Raw genomic sequence first — 27,266 nt, 5'->3', positions numbered from 1 at the left:
TGATGACATTTACAACTGGTCTTGCGGATAGTTCACAGAAAAAGAGACAAATGTACATGTACTAGCTGAATCCTTAAACCTATTTAAATAGGCATAGTGCCTCCAAGAGGATTCTATTTTGTTTTGGTTAAGTACTCTCTATCTGCAAGGTCCTGACATATGACATCCTAGAGTAAAAAATATACCAGATAACACATTTTCCATTAATATATTGTACTCTGAGGATTATGATATAGTGGAGATTGCCTGCAAAATATAGAGAACATTTACCTATTTAGTGAAAACTCCTCTTTCACTTTGTGTATTTCATGAATTAAATCTATATCAATACTTTACAAAGAAATGTTTTTGCTTTTTGTTTATTTTTCCTATATATATATATGATGACTAATTAATTATGCCCTAATTGTGTTACTCCCCTCTCCTTGTATTGTACGTACCATATATATAACTCCCTACACCCCCTCATTATTTCCTTGGAACCCATTTATTGAATAATATTGTGTATACCTAGGGATTGGTGGGGTACGATTAAAGGGAGAACATACAGGGGAATAATTATACTGCATATAGAGGACTATGGGTAACTAAAGATAATCCTACCAAAAGTTTATTAGACCATAATCTGAGTTAAACCCATCCGGTATTCTGGTCTTCAATTTGAAAATCCAGAATACTTCCTGTTTAGCCAGGATCCTTTCCTTATCCCCTCCTCTCTCTGGTCTTGTAATTTTCTCTATTGCTGTCCATTTGAAAGATTCAGTATTCTTCTGGTGAATTTTGACAAAACGTTGAACTAGGGGAGTGCTGGAAGTGCCCACTTTAATACTTGAGAGATGTTCCCGGATTCTAGACCTTACCTCCCTTGTGGTCAACCCCACATATTGTTTGCTACAAAGTATGCATGTGACCAAATATACTATACAAGTAGACCTGCATTTCATACATTTTCTTTTTTCAAAATATTGGCCTGTGACTGAGGACCGAAAATGAGTTCACTGTTCTACCTTTTCACAGGCTACACAGCTACTTAGATGGCATTTGTACATGCCCTTAACCAATAGGAGTTATTTGCCTCAGGCTTCTTCAATTTAGTAGGTGCAATCAAATTACCTATAGTTTTACCTTTTTTATAGGCACATTTGCATCCCTTCTCTAATATGCCGGTCAGATCATCATTGAAAGCCTTTTTGGAGTTAAAAGGTCCTGTCTATTATCAACCGAGGATTTGGCCCTTTCTACTGTATTCCTTTTATAGCCCCTCTCCCTGAGGTGCCTGCCTAAGTCCTTTGACTGTTCCTCAAACAGTTCATTATTTGAACAATTTCGTTTTAGACTAACAAATTGTCCTTTTGCTATCACCCTGAATACACTCTCTGGGTGGCAACTCTTCACGTGGAGTAGAGTGTTACCCGAAATGGGTTTCCTGTATAACGTAGAATTAATTCTCTCTCCACTTACTCCTATTAGAGTAAGGTCCAAAGAGTTTATACTCTTAGGGTCTGTCTCATAAGTAACACTTATACCCTTATTGTTAATATTGAGTCCTTCCACAAACTGAAGTAGGCAGGGATTATCCCCTTCCCAAATAAACAATAGGTCATCAATGAATCTTTTAAAGAATACTATCTTTGGTTTGAGGGGGTTCCCCTCCCCATAAATGTGGTCCTGCTCCTACCACCCCATAAACAGGTTGGCGTAGGAGGGGGCAAAATTTCGCCACCATAGCAGTACCACAGATCTGGAGATAGAAAACCCCCTCAAACTCAAAGTAGTTATGTGTCAGCAAGAATTCGGTTACTCTTACCACAAATTTGCAATATGCTAAATCATGTCCAAAGTATTTTCTCAAATAATAAGAGATGGCCTGTAGGCCTTTCTCATGTGGTATGGACGAGTAAAGTGATTTGACATCTACAGTTAGCCACGTATATTTGACTTTCCAGACAATGTCTGAGACTAAATTTAAGACATGTTTTGTATCAATTACGTGGCTCCAAAGTGCAGATACCATTGGCTGAAGTACTGCATCCAGCCATTCAGAGAGGTGTTCTAAAAGTGAGCCAATGCTGCTGACAATTGGCCTCCCCACTATGGGACCTTCAGGAGGTTGTTACTGGCACAGTAGGGTGATCTACCAACAGGTAGTCACAGGTTTCATCATCATCCACAAGGTCCTGTAACTTTTTCACTTGTGGGGTCCACAGTTAGGACTCTATAATCATGGACATTATTCAACTGTCTATGGGCCTCCCTTATAAATAATTCCTTACTCATCACCACTATGGAGCCCCCCTTGTCAGTGGCCTGTATCACTAAGTCCTTATTCTTACTTAGGAAAAACAAGCAAAAGAGTTGCACACTCGTTAGTATAAATATAGAAATACAGGTGCTACCTAGATAGATATATATGAAACAACGTAAAAAATAAAGTAGAGACTCCAAAATAAGGAATTTCTAAAAGTCTAGGCAAAAAACAGCACAACTGTGTAATAAAAAGCACACCCGAGATTCAATAAGTCACAAAATGAAAAAAAGCACACTTTATTAAGTTAAACAAGCATACACACAAACATGCACATCACATTCATACAGGGGATCCCAGAATAACATGTGTCAATCACACAAGCCGAGAGTCATTTGGTGCACCAGGGAACAATAAACCCCCGTCTGGTTTTTGCTGGGGGATAGAAAAAACCTGCTCTAATTGTGTTTCTTTCTGTATATTGGGCACTTTTACTGTCTCTCCAGTTCCTATAGGGTCAATACTATATTTTGACTTAGGGGCTACATTTTTGAGAATGGGAGCAGGTGCAGTGACAGGAATAGTTTCTTTAGGTTTAACCACTTGCTGAACTTGGCTTGTTTCTGCTAACTGGATAACTAATAACTTTGGTCTCAGGTTCATCCTCCCCTGACGCTGAACTACCTGCATATAATTCTGCCTCACTTTCTGAGAACTGAATCCTCCTGTTATTCCCTTTCCTATTTCTATGTCTATTTCTATTTCCTTGTCTTCTAGGGCCAAATCCACTGGTCTGATCTTGTTCCTTTCTTTTATTGAACCTCTCCTTTCGGTTCCAAATATAAACTAAGTTATTACTATAGTCGATATTTAGTGTGTTTGATTTCCAGAAGTAATGCATTAGCTTCTATTACTGTGTCATATAAAATTTTGTCAAACCTAGGGTAGTTAGGGTCCTCACTTCTCTTATTTAACTCAGTTTGTACCATTGTAATTGTGTCAGATAGCTCTTGTAACTGATCTTTTTTATACTTGTTTAACAACAGTATTAATTTGTAGGAGCAATCTGACAAGTTATCATTCCACAGTTTTATGAATGTTTTGTCTTCAGTATAGAAAGTATTTATTTATATGTAGTCCCCTGGGAATGAGACCTAAACTATGATATTTGTCAAGAGTCTAAATGTCCCATTTTAATTTATTTTCCTTGATAACCAGTGTTTCCAATTCGTCAAATAGGGCAGTCAACTTGAATCTGGACCTATCTGTGTTAAAAATAGAGTCTAAGTCCTGTAAGTATTAATTTCTTTCCTGTGCCATTTTTAATGAAAAATAGGGTTCTTGTTGTGAAATAATTTTTGTTGTGTATCCATGAGTATCGAGTACAATATATTAATGGAAAATTTGTTATCTGGTATATTTTATACTCTCAGGATGTCATATGTCAGGACCTTGCAGATAGAGAGTACTTAACCAAAACAAAATAGAATCCTCTTGGAGGCACTATGCCTATTTAAATAGGTTTAAGGATTCAGCTAGTACATGTACATTTGTCTCTTTTTCTGTGAACTATCCGCAAGACCAGTTGTAAATGTCATCAATATTATTGTTAATTGGGGTAACCTCTTGTCAAAATCCTGTCACTTTTGTAACTTACTGAATGTATTATACGTTTAGAAACAGAACTTGTTGTTGAAACTAGATATATATGTTCTGTACATAAGGTAAAGGTGGTTTTATTGTAATTAGACCCGACCATGCTGGAGTTAACAATCAGAAGCAGTTTTGGTATCTACCAATGTCAGTGATCCAGGTACCTTTAAAAGGAAGTGGTTTTTAATAATAGCTAGCAGCTAAGAGTACAGCTATATGCCGAAACGCGTCAGCTGAGTTAGTGGACTACACTGCTGACTATTTTACCCCTTTTACCATTCCCATTGTGATGGCTTCTTCATTTTAAATGATTTTGTAATAAAATATTGAAGGTTTTAAATTCTGTCGGTGCTCCTGTGCTTTTCTCCTGTTTGGACACTACTATCGACTATTCAAGTGCAGCACAACGGATTAACCCGAAGTCGAACCTCCAACAGCCCAGATTGGTCATATGCGGAGGTCGCTCCTGTGATTGCGTCTTGCTAAAGAAGGAAGTCAGGATGGATGTGAGCACGGCTCTCCACAAGCGTCTAAAGGATCTTAGGCCGGTTACACTCACGGCCACGCTGGTGTGGATAAGGCATCCCGGGACCTGACGGACCACCAAGGAAAGCGGTAAGCAAGATCCCTATGTTTTCAGCATATCGTAATTGGGAGGAAATTCCCGTGTGACTTACACTCCATACACCTTAGTGATTTGGACGGAACTTTCTGGGCTTGAGAGGCTATTTGCCTTTTTTCCCTTTGCTCTTGTGAATCTCAGACTTTTGCCGCCTCAGCCTCCCAGAGGGTCCCCAGTGCTCCGGAACTGTACTTGTAATTTTGATTGGTTACTCTATATCCTCATGTGTTACTCTACATAAATAATAGAAAATGAAAAACAAATATTTACACTGGTTTTCCACTGAGCGCGCAAACTATAAAAAGCTGTCAATAAGGTCTCAAACATTACGGTGTAAAAGAGGAAAAATACGTTTTTTGAGGCCTCTTTTCCATTGAGATTTTAAAGTTTGCAAACAATGCCCCAGGCAAGTTGGAGTTATGATCTTAATTATATTTCAATATGTACTTCATATAAAAATATAATCAAGCATATAACTCAAACTAGACCTATGCCTGGGGCAGCACTGAATATTACATTTAAAATAAATGTTACAATACATTAAAACCAAAAACAAATGGCTGATCTGAATTTAAAATAAATTATTTAACTTCATTGATTATATATTAGGTGACCAAACCCTTTTACCTAGCTCAAAAAACATCAAACTTCTAACACTGCAGCTAACTAGCATAGGTTTCCCTCTCTAGCTGATCACAGGTAAGGAGCGCAAGCGCTAAATGTAACTTTTATAATCTAATGTTGTGTTACCACATGAAAATTAAATGTATGACAACAAATGCAAGAAGCATGACAAGTAAAATAGGGTAGCTGGAGTTCTTTAGTTGCAGAACAGGACTATAATATTATCAGTATAACTGAAACTTGGTGGGATGATTCACATGACTGGGCAGATAACTTAGAGGGGTATTCTTTATATAGGAGGGACAGGAATAATAAAAGGGGTGGAGGAATCTGCATGTATATTAAACCTAACCTTAAACCTACAATAAGGGAAGATATTTATGATACAAGTGACAATGTAGAGACCCTGTGGGTTGGAATAAAGAGTGGAGTAAAAAATCCTAAAAAAATATAACTTGGAACATGCTACAAGCCTGTGACATGGAGGAAACTCAACTACTTATGCAAATAGGTAAGGCTGCTAATAACTGTGCTGTAATTATGGGCGATTTTAACTACCCTGATATAAACTCGACCAATGAAACTAGTAATTCAGCTAAGTGGGACAGATTTTTAAATGTTCTCAGGGATAACTTCTTGTCCCAATTAATAGAGGAGCCAACTAGGAATAAAGTTATATTGGATTTAGTGCTATCAAATAATACAGATATAATATCAAACATAGAAGTCAAAGAACATTTGGGTAACAGTGATCATAAAATTGTCACATTTGAAATCTCTTTTCAAAAGCAGTATCTTAAAGGTTTAACAAAGGCTTTTAATTTTAAGAAAGCAAAAATCAATGATCTAAGGAAATCATTTAATAACATAAACTGGGACAAAGTATTCTCTAATAAAAATACAGAGGATACATGGATAACATTTAAAACTTTGTTAAATAAATATGCATATCAACATATACCATATGGTTATAAAAAAAAAAACAATTCAAGCCAATATGGCTAAATAAAAATGTGTTATGAGAAATTTGAAAAAACATAGGACATTTAAATTATTCAAAGAAAATAGTACAGACTCAACATACCAATCTTATAAGGAATGTAACAAAGCATGCAAAAAGGCAATCAAATTAGCCAAAATTGAAAATGAAAGATTAATTGCAAAAGATTCTAAGTCTAACCCTAAAAGGTTCTTTAAGCACATAAATAGCAAAAAAAACTAAGAAGGGCAATATAGGTATATTAAAATTAGTGGAGGGCAGCATGATTACCAGTGACAGGGAGAAGGCTGAGGTACTAAACCAGTTCTTTTCTTCAGTATACACAAGAGAGTAACCAATGGAGGATACTTTGGAACAAACTAGAACATGACAGCCCATACCATTAACTGAGTTATGTCTAGAGGATATCAAGAAAAAAACTGGATAATATTAAGGTAAATAAAACTCCAGGCCCAGATGGAATACACCCAAGGGTGTTACGGGAATATAGCACTCTTATAGACAAACCACTACTCTTAATTTTTCAAGATTCATCATTATCCTCAGGCATAGTTCCCCAGGATTGGCGTAAAGTAGATGTGGTGCCACTCTTCAAAAGGGAAGCAGGGATGATCCAGGAAGCTATAGACCAGTTAGTCTGACATCAGTAGTGGAGAAGATTTTTGAAGGAATTATAAGGGATTATATTGATGAGCATATTCATGTAAACAAGATTATGAGTTAAAATCAGCATGGTTTTATGAGAAATAGATCATGCCAAACTAATCTAATTAGATTCTACGAGGAAGTAAGTAAAAATATAGATAAAGGGAAATCAGTTGATGTGATATACTTAGATTTTGCAAAGGTGTTTGATACAGTGCCACATGAGAGATTAATGCACAAAATTAAGGGACTGGCAATAGCTGAAAATGTTAGCTCATGGATAAATAACTGGAGCAAAAAGCAGTAGTAAATGGATCATACTCAGATTGGACAAAGGTAATCAGTGGAGTCCCCCAGGGATCAGTACTGGGCCCTGTTCTTTTTATTTTTTTATTAATTACTTGGAGCAAGGATTAAATAGTGACATCTCTATTTTTGCAGATGACACTAAATTAAGTAAGGTCATTAAGTCAGAGCAGAATGAACTTTTGTTACAAAAGGATCTGCAAAAATTAGAAGTATGGGCAGGTAAATGGAAAATGAGTTTCAATACGGGAAAATGCAAGGTTCCACATTTTGGAAGTAAAAATAAGCAGCCAATGTATTATTTAAATGGGACAAGACTTAGCCAAACAGAGGATGAATTGGATTTGGGAGTACTAATAGATAACAAGCTAAAGATGGATGCACAATGCAGGGCAGCGGCTTCAAAGGCTAATAAGATACTAGCATGTATTTAAAGAGACATTGATTCAAGACAGGAAAGCATAATTCTGTCACTATATAAATCCCTGGTAACACCTCACCTTGAGTATGGAGTGCAGTTTTGGGGACCGGTCGCAAAAAAAGATATTGCAGAACTAAAAAGTTCAGAGAAGGGCCACAAAGCTAATAAGGGGAATGGAGAATTTAAGCTATGAGGAGAGGCTAGCAAAACTGGGTCTGTTTTCCCTAGAAAAAGGTGCTTGAGAGGTGACATATATATATATATATATATATATATATATATATATATATATATATATATATATATATATATATTATATAAATACTAGGCGATAAGCCTGCCCAGAGGGCAGTCTATTTAAAAAGAAACTACAATCCCCCAAAGCTAAAATTACAAAAAATAAAAAATTTAAAATTACAGAAAAAAAATAAACAAAGCTATCCAAAATAAAAAAATTAAACCTAAACTAATACCCCTATAAAAATAACCCCCCCAAATAAAAACACCCCCTAATCTAATACTAAATTACCAATAACCCTTAAAAGGGCTTTTGTAGGGCATTTACCTAAACAAATTACCAATTACCCCTAACAGTAAAAACCCAACACCCACAAAACCCCCAAAATAAAAAAAACTAACACTAAAAAACCTAAACTACCCATTGCCCTTAAAGGGGCATTTGTATGGGCATTGCCCTTAAAGGGCATTCAGCTCTTTTACTGCCCTTAAAGGGCAATCAGCTCTTTTCCAGCCAATTAAATCCCTAATCTTAAAAATAGAAAAAGAAAAAAAGAAATCCTAACACTAAGCCCCAAATAGGTACTCACCGTTCCTGAAGTCCGGTGGAGCAGGTTTTCTTCCAGGCGGCTCCATTATCTTCTATCTTCATCTGGAGCAAAGGCGAAGAGGAGCAAAGGTGCCTAGCTGTGGATCCTTAGTGGGGGTCCTCACCGGCGAAGCAGAGGTGCGGAGCTGTCTTCCCCAATGCCTGGATCCTCAGCGGCAGTCCTAAATGGCGGCAGTCCGCGGCAGTCTTTGGTGGCATGGAAGTTCCTCTTCATCTGATGTGCGTTGTACACTAAAGATTGAATGCAAAGTACTGCAATAAATGTGGGGTACCTTGCATTCCTATTGGCTGAAATTTTGTTCAAATCAGCCAATAAAATTTCAGTAGCTCTCATCCTATTGGCTGATTTCCAAATTTTGCCCAATATGAATGCAAGGTACCCCAATAAATATGGGGTACCTTGCATTCAATCTTCAGTGTGCAACGGATGATTGCATGAAGAGGCGCCTCCACGCCACTGAGGACCGCTGCCGCCGCCGACCACCACTGAGGATCCAGGCATTGGGAAGACAGCTCCACACCTCCGCTCCATGCCGCCTTCGCTCCAGATGAAGATAGAAGATGATGAAGCCGCCTGGAAGAAGACCTTCTCCGCCGGACTTCAGAAACAGTAAGTACCTATTTGGGACTTAGATTTAAGCTTTTTTATTTTCATTATTGGGTTTTGTTTTTTTTTAGATTAGGGTTTTTTGGCTTGAAAAAGAACTGAATGCCCTTTTAAGGGCAATGCCCATACAAATGCCCCTTTAGGGTTTTTAGTGTTAGTTATTTTTATTTTGGGCGGTTTGGTGGTTGGGGGGTGTTTTACTGTTAGGGGGGGGGACTTATATTTTAGAGGTAAGAGTGCTGTTTAACTTAGGGCAATTCCCTACAAAAGGCCTTTTTAAGGGCTATTGGTAGTTTAGATTAGGGGGAGTTTTTATTTTGGGGGGCATTTTTATTTTCATAGGGATTAGGTATACATTTTTTGATATATATATATATATATATATATATATATATATATATATATATATATATATATATATATATAATTTTGTTTATTTTTTCTGTAATGTTAGACTTTTTTATTTTAATTGTAATTTAGTAGTAATTGGGGGCTACTAATTAAATTAGTTATTAGTTAGGGGGCTTAGTAATTAAATTAGTTATTTGCGTTGTGGGGGTTTGGAGGTTTAGAGGTTAATTAGGTTGATTGGGATGTGGGTGTTTGGCAGTTTAGGGGTTAATGGGTTAATTAGGTTTATTGCGATGTGGGGGGTTGGCGGTTTAAGAGTTAATAGGTTAAATAGGTTTATTGCGATGTGGGGGTTTTGTGGTTTAGGGGTTAATAGGTTAATTAGGTTTATTGCGATGTGGGTGGTTGACGGTTAAGGGGTTAATATTTTATTATGTCATATGCGGATTAGGGGTTAATTACTTTATTGTTTTGCGATGTGGGGGTTGACGGTGTTTATTAATAAATCATGCGGGGGTTATTTTTTTTTGTTATGCTTCGTGCGGGGGGTTACGTGTTGTTATTTTTATTTCTTGCGGGCGGTTACGTGTTTTTCAGTTATTTCATGTGGGCGGTTGCATTTTTTGTTTTTTTTAAGGCTTTGGGTTTGCCTATGCTGCATCCATGTGGATTTAGGGTGGTGAAAGAATTCCCCGAAGGTGGATTCTTTCACCACCCTGCTATTTTCGTAATCCACCGGGATGCAGCTTTGCTGCATCTAGCTGGATTCTTTTGGTCGCACGCGCAGCCAACATTCTTTTGGCTGCCTCCCGCAACTGGCGACACCGACGGACGTGTTTCAACAGCGTTTATAGTATAGATATTCAAGGCCCATATGCGGAGATGGCAGAAGCTCTGTTTATTCCAAGAAAATTGATTGTGACAAGAGGTCACAATTTAAGGTTGGAGGAAAGGAGATTTAATCTCCTGCAATGGAAAAGTTTTTTTCACTGTAAGAGCAATAAAATTGTGGAACTCATTACCAAAGGAGGTAGTGAATGCCACTACCCTATATACATTTAAAAATTGTTTGGATACATTTCTGGCTAGAAACAAAATTCATAGATATGATTGCTTGCATTACATGGGTCACCTTTTATTGGGATTAATTTAAGCTCAAATGGATCTTTTTTTTTGTAAGTATATTAGATTTGTATTGGTTGAACTTGATGGACTTCGGTCTTTTATCAACCTCATCTACTATATTACTATGTTACTATATTACCATAGCAACAAACTTGATATGGTGCAATTTTAGAGATGTAAATATTAACTCAACATTTATTTACAAATACACGAAATACTGACTGCACACACTGTGCCTATTATTTCAATGGAAACCTGGTACAACTACTTTTAGCTGTCAGCAACTTCGGTAGGTTACCAAATATATGAATACAAATATATGTATACACTTTTCAAATATATTTTGATCCATTAAGGTCATTGCAAATTTGTTAAGCATTCTGAATATAAGGATATTTTGTTTGTGTCTAGGGAGATTACATAAGGCCTGTGCACCCTTGAGTGGTTCACAGTTTGTTTGATTGAGAGCATGCATTGTCTGGCTGTAGATAGGGACTCAGAAAGGACGAGACCTTTACGTGGTCATGGGCTTGAACCATTTAACCAGATGCGGCAACTAACTCTTCTATTTTTGCTTTTAATCTTAGCTGTGTTCTTGCAAGAGAGTGCCAGACTTTATCTGTGTGTTGTGTTGATTAATTGATTTTTTTTTTTTTTTTTTTTTTTTTTTTTTCAAAGCTTTATTGAAAAGTAAACAGAAAGTATACAAAATCCGTACATCAAAAGTCATGGGATACAGGAATATTTGAACAGATGACTCCAAGGAGTTCAATTGGTTGCATAAAGATAGCGTAACAAAGAGTGGGCTAGGTGTAACAAAGAGTCCATTTGAGAGTCTATAAGCCCATTCATGTTCCTTTCGATGTACTCTAACAATATTATAAATATATAACAGTATTTGGTCAGAAAAGATAGTTGAGCTTCGGTCATGGGGCTAATGGTATGCCCATGTCCGAGAAGAAAGAAAAGGAAGAGAGTAATGTAGAAAGGGAAGGAGAAGGGCGAGAGGGAGAAAAAAAAAAAAAAAAAAAAAAAAAAAAAAAAAAAAGAAAAGGGAGGGGCAGAAAGAAAAGGAGAGGAGAGGAGTGGATAGAAGAAGGGGAGGGGGAGACGGGGGGAGGGGGAGTTGAGTCAGATATATCTCTTGAAAAGAGAAGGGGGGAGTCCATGCCAGACCCCGCTGTGGACCGCAGGTCTGTCATGCCTCCTTTGTTCATAGGGGTTTAGGCCACTAGAATGCGATCCGGTCTACCCTTTTTCCACTTTTCCAGCATGTATTCATGGATTTCTATCCTGTCGTCTCTCATGAATCTAAATCTCTCCAGTAGGAGGTATCTGTCTACCTGGCCGGTCCAGTCACTCAGTGTAGGCGCGTTCACACTCTTCCAATTTTTGGGGATAAGGGATTTCGCGCTGTTTAGCATCAAATAGAAAAGGTATTTTGTGGCCTTGTCTTTAAACTTGGGAAGGTCATGATACAAAAGGATGCTAGGTGCTCTAGGCAGGGAAGCCTCGACCACTTTCTCCATGGCAGTCATCACTGAGTGCCAATATGATCTTACAATATCACAACCCCACCAAAGGTGTAGAAGGGTACCTGGTTCCCCACAACCCCGCCAACATTTTCCATCTGTCTGTTTATAGATTTTTTGTAATCTGGCAGGAGTGAGATACCATCCTGACAAGTATTTAAAGTTGGACTCCAGTAGTTTTGCTGAGACTGATGTCTTTGCATGCGCTCTAAATATTTTCCCCCAGTCTTTATCTGTCAGGGGTAGGTTAAGTTCTCTGTTCCAATATCGTGTGTAAGTAGGCAGTGGGGTGTCAGTATGTGAGGAGAGCAAGCGGTAGGTAATGGAGATCATATGTTTCGGTGTTTGCGGGAGTAGGCACAGGGATTCAAAGGTGGTTGGTTTCCTGGTGATGTAGTGCAGTTTTTTATGTGTCGTTAGATAGTGCTGAAGTTGAGTGTGAAAGTACCAGGGAAGAGCAAGGCCGGAACCCTCCAATTCAGACCGGGTTCTAAGTTTTTGATCTGTGAGGAGTCGATGGAAGGATACTTGTGGCACCTGTGTTTTATCCACCATTACTCTCTGCGTGCAGGTGAAGGGTATGTCTGGATTGTTTAAGAAGGATGTGAGAGGCGAGGGGTTTGTGGAGATGTGTGGGTGTTCTATTAGCAATCTATCCCAGCATGTGAAAAACTCCCTGATGAAGGGATAGTCGGTGATAAGTTTCGGTCTGGACTTAGGTGAGATCCACCCCAACAGTCCAGTGTTCTGCCTACCTAGGATTACTCTACATATTTGGACCCAAGTTTTATCTTGAAGGTTATGACACCACTCCGCCTGATGTTGCAAGAGGATGGCACTTTTATATAAAGCCAAATGTGGCACCCCTAGCCCCCCCCTGTCTTTCGGCAGGTACAGGGTCTTTCGTGCAATTCTCGGTCTCCCCCCCCTCCATATAAATTCCTCCAGCACATTTTGTAGTCTGTGTAAGAAATGGGACGGGAGGGGGATTGGAAGAGTCTGGAGATAATACAATATTCTGGGCAGAATATTCATTTTGATAATGCCTATTCTCCCAAGCCAGGAGATAGGTTTGTTTCTCCATGAGGAGAGATCACCCGTAATCACTGTGAGCAAGTTTGTATAGTTTGCTTCAAAAAGACCCTCCGCAGATGGGGTAAGGTTTATCCCTAAATACTTTAATTTGTGGGTTTGTATGCGTAGGGGGCACAAAGAAGACAAGTGGCTGAGTTCTTCAGGGGGGAGGTTAATATTTAGAATTTCGGATTTGGTTTTATTTAAATGGAAGTTCGAGTATCTACCATATTCCTCAAATTCTCGCAGTGCTTCGGGTAATGACCTGCAAGGGTCTGATAATGATAGCAGGACATCGTCCGCATACATGGACAACTTGTGCTCCTGTTCCCCGATTTGAATTCCCCCTATTTTAGTATTGATTCTAATTCTTTGGGCCAAGACCTCCATCACCAACACAAACAGTAGTGGCGACAGAGGACACCCCTGTCTGGTACCATTTTTTATGCTAAATGGCTCAGAGAGGATATTGTTGACCCTGACTTGTGCTGAGGGGGCTGTGTAAAGTGAAAAGACTCGGTGTGTGAAGGTTTTACCAAACCCCATTTTCGACAGGACCGCTTTCAGGAACTTCCAGCTGATCCTGTCGAAGGCTTTCTCGGCGTCGGTTGAGACAAAGATCGCCTGGATCTTATTTAGTTGGGCATAGTTTCCAAGTAGGGTAGCTTTTATGGTGTTGTCCCTTGCCTCGCGGCCTGGGACAAAACCCACTTGGTCAGGAGATACCAAATTGGGTAGGAATTTATTTAACCTAGTTGAGAGGATTTTCGCGAATATCTTTATGTCCACATTGAGGAGGGAAATTGGGCGGAAGTTTTCTGGTTTATTGGTTGGTTTTCCCGGTTTAGGGATAGTTGCTATGTGAGCTAACAGCATGGAGGGGGGAAAGCCCTGGGAGGAGTCTATAGAGTTGAATAGGCGGGCCAGGTGAGGGGCTAATACAGCTTTGTAGATTTTATAATACTTGGCACTAAAGCCATCAGGGCCTGGGCTTTTGCCAGAAGGCAAGCCCTCGATGGTATGTAATACCTCCTCAGGGGAGATAGGGGCATCCAAAACCTCTGCCTCTGTTTGTGACAGAGTAGGTAAGGTGACTGAGTTCAGATATAGGCTCATGTCAGGAGAGGGTTGCGCTTCATCTTCCTCTGAAGAGAGGCCGGAAGGGCCTTCCAGATTATAAAGGCCAGAGTAATATGTCCTTAGGGTTTCAGCTATACCAGGGCTGTTGGTATGGGTGTTATTTGACTTGTCGGTTAGTGAGTGAATGTGTGATTTCAGGGTCTTCCTCTTAATGGCTCGTGCCAACAGTTTCCCCGGTTTGTCACCAAACTCATAGTATTTTTGTTGGGTTTTCAGTGCCATTTTCTGGTGTTCTAATGTGTGGATATCTTGGATGTCTTTTCTAGCTTGTGTCAGTGAATCAAGGGTAGAGCTATCTTTTGGATCTTTTTTATGTTTGGCTTCTAGTTCTCTTATGTTGGATAGGAGGGAAGAATATCTGATGCTTGTTTGTTTCGCCAAAATGGCTTTTTGTTTGATCAGTTCCCCTCTCAGGACGCATTTATGTGCTTCCCATATTGTGTGTTTAGGGATTTCAGGTGTGTCATTCAAAGTGAAATAGTCAGTCAAAGTGTTTTCAATCTTACTTCTGATTAGTTGATTATTAAACATGAAATCGTCAAGTTTCCAAATAAATGGCCGGTCAGGTACTGTGGGCCATTTCAGTCTACAAAGAACCGGGGCATGATCTGACCAGGTCATGGGCAAAATTTGAGTACTCAACACTGATGCCAGTGTAGACTGATCAGTGAATATGTAGTCTATTCTGGTATATACATCGTGAGGATGCGAAAAAAAAGTATAGTCTCGTCTTGTAGGGTGTAGGGTGCGCCATGTGTCGTGAACTGCAAGTTCCTCCAATCTACTATTGCATAGTTTAATTATTCGCTGTGGAGCGGAGGCCACTCCCCTGGAGGTGTCCAGTTGAGGGTCTAAAGGCAGATTGAAGTCTCCTGCTAGGAGCAGAGCTCCCTTCAGAAGGTCCAAAATTTTGCTGGTAAGTAGTGACATAAATTTGTGTTGGTTTTGGTTGGGGAAGTAGGCGTTAGCGAGAGTGACTGGGCGGCCATGTAGAGTGCCCACCACTATTAAGTAGCGGCCCTCTGGGTCTTTATCTATCTGCTGTGCGATAAAAGGCGTCGAGTGGCGGATAAGTATCCCCACTCCATTTTTCTTGGAGGTGCCGGATGCAAAAAAAGTGTGAGGGAATTTGGAGTGTGACCAGTTCGGTTCTCTACCTCTTTTGAAGTGAGTCTCCTGTAGGAATAGTATGTCGCAGTTCAACCTAGTCGCATCCCTAAGGAGATGTGATCTCTTTTCTGGTATATTAATACCCTTAACATTTAAGGACATGATGGAAAGGTTGTGAGCTGTTTGGGAGGTCATTTTGTGGTTTAAGTGTTTAGTAGTGCTGAGAATTCAGTGAGCAAGGGAGAGTTGAGGGAGTGGGAGAGAGAGGGAAAAAAAAAAAAAAAAAAAAAGGATGAAGGGAGGGGAGGGTAGGAGAGAAAAGGGGAAGAGGATGGAGAAGGAAGGTGGGAGAGAGAAGAGAGATAAAGATAAGTGTAAAGTGAGAGATTAGTTTAGTGTAGAAACAGATTTTAGTAATAGTAGAAAAACAATAAAAAGAAAAACTTGTACAATACCTCCAACCTATAGAAGAAAAGGATAGAAGGTTAGAGTAAAGTAAGTGTGGGGTCAGTATCTCCACACCCGGTCAATGAGTAAAATGCAATATATAAACTGAGAATCAACTTAGAAAATCTGAAAAAACAAGTGCAAATACAAAAACAAGGACAACATTTTTCGTAAATGAAAGGCCTGATAAACAACTACGCTTGCAGTAACAAATACAACAGTTAACCTATGCAGATCCATGAGGGATGGGAGTAAGGCTAGTGAGGTAGCTCCTTTTATGGGGAGTTTTGCTGCCTATGCCAAGGTATTAAGTGTGTAGGGCCTCTTCGGGAGAGTCAGGGGTTAGCTCCCTCATTATTAGTCCCATCATCTCTAGGGTAAAAGCCCACGGGGATAAAGGGGATATTAGATATAGCCTCTTTATGAGCGATTGGTGGACGGGGAGAATTGGGGGCCCAGCAATTCAGTTACATAGTGTAGTAGACAGGTTATAGTATGTATAGTGGACTATAGTATTGTATGAACGCTGGGTATTAGATCATAAAGGTCAGGATGCTCAAGGGTTATGGATATTATAAGCTAGTATTAACCTAAACGAGGTTACTGGGCATATATGAGATATCTTGCTGTAGGATCAGGGAAACTAGGAGGGCTGTGCCCTCAAGTATCTATGTCTGACTAGTATTAATCTAAGAACTACCAACTTAATTATGTGATGGTGTGGGACATCACCAAGGACCCCTGGCAGTAGCAAATTCATGGCAGTCTCCTTATACAGTGTACATTCATTAGATTACAGAACATATAAAGCCTCAATTTAGGTAGTTGTAATGGGAAAAAGAACCATCAACAATCAAACATTAACAGTCAAACCAGGCCATTTCAGGATACAGCATCTCCGGTGGCATAGTCTGTACAGTAGAGAAATAGTGACATGCTGTACCTCTGGAATATTTGAATCTGGTGTTAAAGGATCTAAAGGCTGGAATTTTCAAGTGTCCCTTGTGCGGGAGGGGCCCCCAGAGCCTTGCGAAGGGAAGTCCTGAGAGGAAGCCCCAGAGGACTCCGGGTGCTGGATATTTATGTCAAGTGTCCTGCAAAACTCAGATAGGTCGTTTGGGGACCTGTAAATAGCCTGAGCACCATTTTTGGAAGCCATCAAACACACCGGGAAGCCCCACTTGTATTGTATCCCATTGGCCTGGAGTTCTGAGGTGATAAATTTGAGATCCCTTCTTTTCTGTAGCGTGATTAGGCTGAGGTCAGAGAAGATTTGTATAGGGATTCCTGCGTGGGTGAAGTTTTTGATGTTTCTTGCTTTTAGTGTGATTGATTCCTTGTCCTTGTAGCTAAGGAACTTAACAATTATGTCTCTAGGTGGGGCCTTAGGTGGGGGCCTGGGTCTAAGGGCCCTATGAGCTCTCTCGATAGGTATGTTTGGCGAATCAGGTGTGCCTTTCAGCGTGCGGAATAAGTCCTGCAAATAACCCTCCAAGGCCTTTGGGGAAACGGATTCAGGGGTCCCCCTTATCCTAATGTTATTGCGACGCCCCCTGTTGTCTAAATCCTCAACTTTTGAGAGTAAAAATTGGATATGTTCTTCATGGTCACTGAGCAGTTGAGAGTTAGTGGTAACTGTTGTTTGAAGGGTATCATGTTTGGCCTCTAAGGCCTGTACTTGCTGGGTAACCTGGGTTATGTCCTTCTTTATGTCACCGAACAGAGACCTCATTTCTGAAAGCACTTTATTAATGTCCTCTTTAGAAGAGATGGTATTGAGGTCGTGTCTTGTAAGGTATACTTGTTGTTGTGAGGTCTCTGTAACAGGTAGTTCATCAGCCATGTGAGTGGGGGAGGAGGGTCTGGAATCTGAGGGTTCTAAGTTAGGTGGTGAAACTCTAAGAAAGTTAGTGAGGCTTGAGGACTTAAGACCTTTTTCAGGTTTATTGTTATGTTTCCTGCTGGCCATGTTGTACAATAAATATTAAACCAGTGAGCAACCTGTGAGAGTGGCAGGGAGAGCCGGTCTGTTAAATGATTCAGGCAGGTAAGCCTATATGGGCCCCACGAGGCTCTAGATAGTAGGGGTAGTGTAATCAGACTGCGATCAGTGGCCTAGGGCAAAATACCAGAAGAGAGCCTCTGCTGTGTTGTCTGTCCCTTGCAATGTTATGCTATGCCCCGGGTTGAGAATTTAATATGAAGGCTGTTTTTCCCATGTAAGCTCCGTGTTGCAGGCGTGTGGAGCGTAAGGTGTGGGGCTAGTTTAGTAAGGAGGTCTCTTACCGGCTTCCACTGCTGTTCATGAGGTCTCCGGTAACGCTCTCTTAGCCTCTGGGAGAGCCGCCATGTGTCCTCTTCTTCTGTGATGCGGTGCAGCCGCCAGCGGACGAGACCGCCAATGGCGAGGTTCAGAGCGAAGCGACTCGTGATTTCCCACACCGGGTCACTGTGTGAGTGTGTGCAGTCGCGATGTCCTCAGAATGTAATCAGGGGAGCAAAGTTTGCTCAGTAGTCGGTTCGCCTCCTCCGTGTCGCAGTAAAGAGCCGATGCAGGTTAGGCCGCAATTTGTCAGCCTCGATGTGCAGGCACAAAAAGTACAGCTCCGAGATGTTCTCAGCCCCCAGAGAGGTGCAGGGTACCGTTGTGGGGAGATCTGCAGTAAAAGTTGTCAAATCTTAGGATGTTGATAGTGAGTTATAAGCATTAACCGGGTGTGGAGCATCAGAGCCAATTTTTATGCTGCCATCACCCTGCGTGGCCAGGCTCCGCCCCCGATTAATTGATTTTTTAATTTTTCTTATGGACTTTGCACCCAGACTTCTCTGGGGTTAGCTTAAGCCTGAGTCTCTTGGAACTGTGCAGCTGGCTGTGAGTGCTATTGAGCACTCAGGGCTGTGCATTTTGCAGGGCCATAGGATGTCTACCCAGTCCAGTTTGAGAGTGTAGTTTATTTTTTAATTTTGTGTATATAATATATATATATATATATATATATATATACACATTCATATATACATGTTTAGACATGTATATGTATGTATTTCTATGTTATAGCCCTTTGCAGGATTTTGTTTTCTAACACCTGACACCTCTATGGGTGTTAGACTGCAGCATTGGGGCATTCAGGTTATCCACTATGATGAGGCTAGGGGTACCATTCTGCAGTCTTGTATCACTAAAGTTGCAAAGGTCCTCAGTGCAGTCAAAACCACCATCACTCACAGCCTGCATGGCGTCATGTGTTACAATGTTCTTTGTGCGCTCCAGTATTTTCCCATCACATGGGTTTTAATAGAAATAGCGATAAAAGTCTCTCAAGAAATGAGAATAATACCTTTTCAAGCTTATTAAGGTGAGCATCAATAGCATACATTAAAGCGTTATCAGACATTTCTGGTATCCTTTCTTTAGATTTTATATTGGACGTGGAGATAAACATTAGTAGACTCTAATTGAAGTGGTGGTGTCTGGTCATTGAAATCTAATGAATAAATGCATCCACAATTGACTGCACGACCCAGGAGCTGGGGGGGGGGGTACTGAGGTTTGGAAGATGGCCACCGCTGTAGACCCCATCAGTCCGATCATCTGTGCTGGGGTCATTAATACAGCATATTTTAGGTCAGCTTGATCTCCTCTTTCAGAAATTTCTGTAGTAGTAAAAATGTTGTTGAATACTCTGTGGGTTCAAAAAGATAACTGTCAGATAACAGTCATCTCTGCAGCAGTTTTAGAGTATGCGACTAGCTAGAGCCGCTGCCCGGACATGTCCCTGAGAAAACAACTTTACAATTTACTTCTGTTATATAATTTGCTTAATTCTGTTGGTATGCTTTGTTGAAGAAGCAGCAATGGACTACTGGGCGTTAGCTGAGCACACTGGGTGAGCCAATAACATGAGACATATATGTGTATCAATCAACAAATGCTGAGCCTACCTAGGTATAATTTTCAACAAAGGATACCAAGAAAACCAGTCAAATTAGATAACAGAAAAAAAATTGGAAAGTTGCTAAAAATCACAGGCTCTACCTGAATCATGAAAGAAATACATTTGGGATTCATGACCCTTTAACCTAGCATAGGAAGGTGGGAAACTAGGGGAAGTTCAGAAATTTTCAATCACTTTAACTAGAGCAATAATATTGGTCTGTACAGTTGTGAGACTTCTGTGCCTCTGTGTGCTAGTCACTGACTGAAATGCAGTCTGAGAGTAGTATATTCTGTTAGCACTGAAATATATTTTATTTTAATTGTACAAATTATATAATATAAGATTTTTATTAAAATTAGTTCTATATATTTGCTGTTCCCATTGGAAATAACGGTAGCAATCCCAAATCCAATATTCAGCCAAAACAAATTCCTACATGAAAAAAATTCAATCTAACCTTACGTTTCACCTGTGCACATCTATAGTTTTTATCTAAAAATATTTAGAACTAGTTGAAAAATACACTGAAAGGGCCATAATAGTAAAACAATTACATGCTCTAATTTGTAAGCTCATGTAATTTTACGACTATCAACCCTGCACTACTGTGCTAATTATTTTCGACTATTATGGCCCTTTAAATAATCCAGTGTTACATTTTACATGGTCTTTACTTATGATTAACAACATAATTTTTTCCCTCAACTCACAAAGGTGATAGTATAGTGAGTTGTTTTTTATGCAAAATGATACTTATAGCAGAAATATATACTCATATTATTCACAGTATAATGAAAGTTTTTTGTTTTGTTCCTGTCTCCCCAGGACGCATGGGGTATGGGTGCAGAGCTTGATTGCTCACACATTTTTCAGGTTCAGCACAGAGAGAATGTATTTTGTCGTATAAGTGCACTAGATCAATTACGGAGTGCACTTTTGGTATACTTATATTCATGGATCCAGTGCCTGGACTCTCTTGGTTGAGCTTTACTGTACTTTCCCCAGAAGGTTATCAATATTATTTTATCATAGTGTTGCCTTCACCACTTGGCATAGCATAATGGCCTTCCGGGTGAGCCTCTATAAGTATGAACTGTAACATCCAGGCAGGTAAGATGAGGTCAAGGTGCTACCAAGTTTGAACGATTTTTTCAGAGGTTATAATGCAACAAGGGATTTACCTTGATGGATGTCTGAAACCAAGTTTGCAGGAGATGTGATGAACATGGATGTCATGAACAGGTGAAGGGCGTCACTAGGTAAGCAGAACCAGGAATTAGCTCTTAAGGATAATCCAGAATAATAGTCAAAAGCCACGCCAAAGTTTAATACCAGAGTATCTGTCAGGAACCAGACATAGGAGAAGGAGCAGGCAAAATGATAGTAAATAGTTTGTTTCCTCAAGTCAAAAGCCTGTAAATCAGTCTTCAGTTCAGGGTACAGACAATGATAAGGCTTAGAGGGTAAACCAGAATGTAAGTAGTGGTCAAAGCTAGATAAGTAGATCAGAAACATATATGCCAGGAGAATAACCAAGCCCTGACTGGTGTCACCAGTGGCCAAAAGGTCACTACCACAGGGTCATTTCCAACATCCAAGAAGAAGCCTGCAAGTCCAGTGAAATAAACTTAGTGCCCCATCTGAAACCTCTTCAGACAATGAGATCTCCTAGCACACCCCGCATTATGAACAACACAAAACTTTCTCTATAGTGCAGCCTTGGATTCCAATTGAGCTAACTTCCCCACACAGTGAGATCCTAACTTTTTAATCTACCTCCGGTCTTCATATTATCACATCCCCTACAGTGCTTAGTTAAGGACCTAGGACCCTGAGAAAATCTAAGGTGTGCTGCTGATTCACTGGGTGCTAGGTGAGTAATGTGGTGGGGGGACACAATCACATAAAGGGTTAATTGCAGTGGGGGGATTAGCTGCATGTAGGGTTTAATGCAGTGGATGAAGTTGCATTATTCTAGTAGCTGGGATTAATAGATAGACAGACAGACATGCAGGCGGACAGAGAGAGATGATAGATAGACATACAGTCAGAAGTTGATGGTAGGTAAGAACCAAGAAAAATATAGATAGATATAGATAGGTAGATAGATAGATAGATAGATAGATAGATAGATAGATAGATAGATAGATAGATAGATAAACAGACAGACAGAAAGGCAGAGAGAGATACTAGATAGACGACAGACAGGCAGACAGACAGAAGTTGACGGTAGATAAGAACCAAAAGGCCCATTCAAGTCTACCTATGCTATTTTACCATTTTCTTAAGTCAGCCTTATGGATGACCCGGACATTTTTTAATTATTTTACAGTCCCTGTGTTTACCACCTCTATTGGAAGTTTATTCCATGAATCCACAACCCTTTCTGTAAAAAAATGCTTCCTCACATTTTTCCTGAATCTGCTTCCCTCATTTTGGTGTTTCTTTTTCTGTGGAAAATGCTTTCAGCTTCCACTTTATTAAGTCTGTTATATATATAGATGTTAGATAGATAGATAGATAGATAGATAGATAGATAGATAGATAGATAGATAGATAGATAGATTTCAATATAAATCTAACCCATAGGTGGAGAAATGTTACTGTGATTTATTGTAGTTTGGTCAGTAGGAAAAAAGTTACTAATGAATAGACCTCAGAAAAAAGTTACTAGCCCACTTAGGGCTGGAAAAAAATGGAAAATTGTTACTACACTTTAATACACTGTGCTCAGATTGTGAGCATGACATATTAAAACGTGTCGACAATTTAACTATTTCGTGTACACGCGCCAATCAGTAAGGCATGCGCACTAAATAAGTGTCCAAACAATGCAATTACATCATGCACACAAATTAACTATTTTGTGTGCACGATATGACTGTATAATGAGGGTCCCTTAGGCATGAGTACCAACATGAGTGCATAAGACCAACATGCCAGTGACAGGAATGTTAGTTGAGGAAATGGCTGTGGATGAATGAAAACCCTCACGAGTATATGGTGAACCAGCATGATGATATTTTGATATCTTGGTATTACTCAGCTGCCCAGGATAATACACAGTGTTCTTTGCTTATATTGCATTAGGGAGGCAACTTACTGCACAGAAGAATTGAGGAGGAGACTGGGTCCCTCATTATACAGTTATATTGTGAACACAAAATAGTTAATTGTACGCTAGCTTTTTCTTTGCATAAATGTTTTGCAGATGATCCATTAATATAGCCCATCTGGGTGTGTTTTTGTAAAAATGTATACAGTAGTTTTGCTTATTTTTAATAACATTGTGCTGATTTTCAGACTCCTAACCAAGCCCCAAAATTGTAGATGTATACTGATGTATACAGGCTTCAGACTGCTTCTGTTTGTATAATGGGTCTTTTCATATGCATGGGAGGGGGAAGGTTCTGCTCTCAGTGGGTGTCCCGGGCTAATCTTATCAACAGTGCTAAATTGGAAGTTTTTAACTACGTTTTTAAAAGGTTTTATACTGGATTTTTATATCCGTATCTGTGCATTTTATTCTTTATAGTAGTGTCTATTGCATGCAGTTAAATGAAAATTGGTGTATACTGCTCTTTTAAATAGACAAAGAAACTAAAATCCTTACTCATCAGTTTCATATTATTCCAGAACTAGTATTTAAAAACATCATAGTTTATCAATCAGGGAAAAAGTTACCAGTCAGGAATGAAAACATTGTTAATTTTTCCACTGCAATTTTTTACCAGCCCAGGACTATAAAAACAGAATAAAAAACGAATACCAGAAAATAAAAAGAATAGATAAAAGACATAAAACAGCAACTACAAAGGTAGAAATTTGCAGAGGAAATTATAGCAAAACACCTTCAGTCAGCAATGTTGTATTCTAAGCTCACGGAAAACCCTTTGCAAGACAGATAGCCTGTGAATTATTCAAGCTGAAGGAATAATCTACTTGCGCTTGTCAGAAAGAGAAGTGTTCTCATGGGAACTGAGGGGTTTTCCCGTACACAGCGGGAATACTTAGCAGAGCAGCTGCATTTAAAGTAGATTCTTTCTGTTCTATTTCCCTATAACTTCTTTGAATTCTGTTATTTTTCATTGCAAGAGCTATGTTAGAAGAACCATATAATTTTTATTAATTTGAAATGTAAGGGGAATTTCACGTTCCTTCTTTATTGCAGAATTAAAATGCATACTTATTTTTTTTTTACTTCAGTGATTGCTGGCAACATGTGGGAGAGAAAACATCTGCAGGTACAAATGTTTCCCAGGCAACCCAGTTCCTATGGCATTATACGCTTACGTGCCCCAATGCACTTATGTAACATGCAAGAAGAACAAATTGGCAATAATAGCAAATGGTTTTAGAGTACTATAATCAGTAGGAATTCTCCTGAATAACAGCTTTAGAATAGAACAAGAGAAAAAAAGATTTCACTGAGACTTCCCCAGGGGAAATAGAACATTACTTTACATTGCATTGTCTGAATAATACTTGATGCAAGGCAACTCTGAGTACAGCACACTGTGTCAGACAGCAGAAGAATACATGGGATGGTTCCTTAAAGATTTTATGCATTCTGTGATATATTTTCATAGACAGGTAACATCAGAGGGTTAGCCCGAGGGACCTGCCAATCACACACCGTTGGACTCTAGGAACGTCTTATAATCTGAGCATGAATCACACACAAAACAAACTCAAACATATTTGTCCTCTTCTCTGGTTATTCTCTGAGGGACTACAGACAAAATCTGCTGCAGAAAACATTTTTTAATTTTTTTTTATAGATAGTGAAATTCTATTATGTAATGTAATTTAAGAAAAACCCTAAGGATTTTATCAATTGAATGTTATATCACATTAGCTAGAAGCCATATTGAATGAAAACAGAGGATGTTTATTATTCTATTTTTAGGGAGATGTCATCATGAACCTTCCTGTCCTATGCCCTCAGACTCACCGTCATATTAATTACCTACTCATCATTAGCCACATCCTGCCAACTACCACTATACCATGCACTGTGGCATAGTACACACATAGGGCTAGCTTACAAGTGGAGCAGTAGTTTTCACTTCTGCTCTCTCATCAATCAGAACCTTTATTAGCCAAATGTGCTGCTGACATAGCGCTAGATTACGCGTGGGTGCTAACAGTTGCGCGCAAGCTATAAGAGGTTTAACGCAGGTGTTTGCATGCGTCGGAAGTAGCGCGGAAATTACAAGTTGAAAATAAAAATGTGTTTGATCCAGCGCAATTTAATTTTAACCTGCAGCCCGTAAGTGAGACTTCAGATCTCTGGTTAACTGTTAAAAGGGTTTATAGATATGAGGTCTCAGGTTAAAGGGCTTTAACATACAGATACAGTACATACATATACATGTCTAAATTTGTGTATATATATATATATGTATATATATATATATATAAAGCACTAACAGTATGCACTCGTTGGATTTAAAGACGTCTGAGGAAGGGGTGAATGCCCTGAAACGTCACAACTTAAATAAAGAGTGCTGTGCTTTAAATCCAGCGAGTGCATACTTTTAGTGCTTTATTTGATGATTTATGCACCCTGGTCCTGAGATTTTGGCGAGTGGGAGTGTGCTACCATCTGTCTATATATATGTGTGTGTACGTATGTATTTATATCTGTATATATGTATTTACAGATAAATATACATATATAAACACATAAATATTTATGTACACATATATAGTGATATATAGAAGTGCATTAGAGCCCTTTGCAGTCAAGTAGCTGAAAACATGAAAAATCATATTTATGCAATATTCATATTTAACTAAGTATTTAACTGTGCTTGTACTGTAAATATTTCACATTTCAATGTTCTTCACATTGGGGAATATTTTCTAAGTATTTTTAAATTTATATTCCTATATATAGCTTTATATAGCTATACCTATACATAATCATCTAATATATATATTACCAAAAACTATAGAAATATATATTTATGAATAAATAGAAGATATTAATATAGGTGAAGTACTTTGGAATGTGAAATATTAATATTTCATGTCGGTTAGCGCACTTGAGAAAATGTGATCAGGTTTGCGCACAAGTAAGGGTGTTAGGTTTTTTCCACTTTTCGCGCTTCATTGTAGTCTATAGGGAAAAACATGAGCAATATTTTTAAAAGCTTTTTGCACACATCAGGTTAGAGAAAACTTTTTACTTTCAAGTTGTAATACGCGTACTATTAGACAAACACGAAAAGCTTACTTCTAGCGGGGTTAACGCATGAGCTGGAGCAATAAATAGTGCTCCACTCATAGGGCGCCATGTACTAAGCTTCGAAGTGACCGTCCGGCTGTATTTCCGCGTCAAAATTCGCTCACGATCTGCTTCTCGTATTTACCGATCTGCGATCGATTAGAAAAACCACTATTTTTCATCAGCTATCGTAATTTTACGCAACTGATCGTTCCGAAGCCTTTTTCCACTTACTACATGTTCGATCGCACGTAAATTCGCTGTAATCAGAAATTATGAATGTTACAACTAATCCGTCCACTCCAACTTTCACTGTAACTTTGCGTGATTTGCTTCGCGACCATTTAGGTAGCGAATACAATAGAAAACTATAGGGGGTATTAACCTGACGCCAGGTAGAAGTGAAAGGACTAGACTACTATTGTATCATTATTGGTTTTTGGATCACTGAATGAAGATGGAGACACTCTTACACATGTTTGATTCAATTACGAGGAAGAAGGGCTATTGTGATGATCTGCTGTAGCAGATATTGTTGCAGTGTAAATATTAAGTTTGTATCTCTTTTCCTGAATATAGTCAAGCAATATGGTCTTGATAACCTGACTAGTCAGTAGTGAGAGTTACTGTTATAGATAAAAGCACAAAGTCTTAATCTGAATTGTCTTTCCAGATTAGATAGTAAATGAGCATCAGAATATTAATAAGACAAGATATGATAAAGAACAGATCAGATGAGATATAATCACACAGGTGGTTAAGGAATAAACTTCAGCCGAGTAATAACTTCTGATAAATATGTATCCTCTTCACGCACTCACACATGCAAACATAAAATATATACAAGTCCATTCACATATCCTTTCGTTAGGAATTAAGGCAAATGTATAGATGTTGGTTACTTTGATTCCTGAGGTAAGTAACATAGAATCAGGATAAAGATATATGCAGCGTTTTGTAACAGAGAGAACTTGTACCTGTCGACCGGTCCGGTCGGCGTCTTCAGTGTGAGTGCGGCTTCCGGATTGCGGTAAGTAGTTCCGGCGGCTTCGAGATCCAAGAAAGCAAGTGAAGTCCGTAAATACAGACAGGATAAGTAAGTTGAAAAGTTCGTTAGAACAAATGATAAGTGATAACGAAATCCAAGGAGAAAGAAACAGTCCAATAATGAAAAAATAGTACAAGAGTAAAGAGTCAAGTAGCAATATTAACTAGAGAAACAGAATCACTCTAGTAACAGCAATTTCCAGACAAGGAATGCCTGACCCAAAGGTGCTATAAATAGGGAGTTACCTGTTAAAGGCGGGATATACCTTAAAGGTATATCACAGCTATACAGGCACAGGT

The sequence above is a fragment of the Bombina bombina genome, chromosome 2 (genome assembly GCF_027579735.1).
Source record: "Bombina bombina isolate aBomBom1 chromosome 2, aBomBom1.pri, whole genome shotgun sequence".
NCBI lineage: Eukaryota > Metazoa > Chordata > Amphibia > Anura > Bombinatoridae > Bombina > Bombina bombina.
This window is presented reverse-complemented; position numbering follows the sequence as displayed.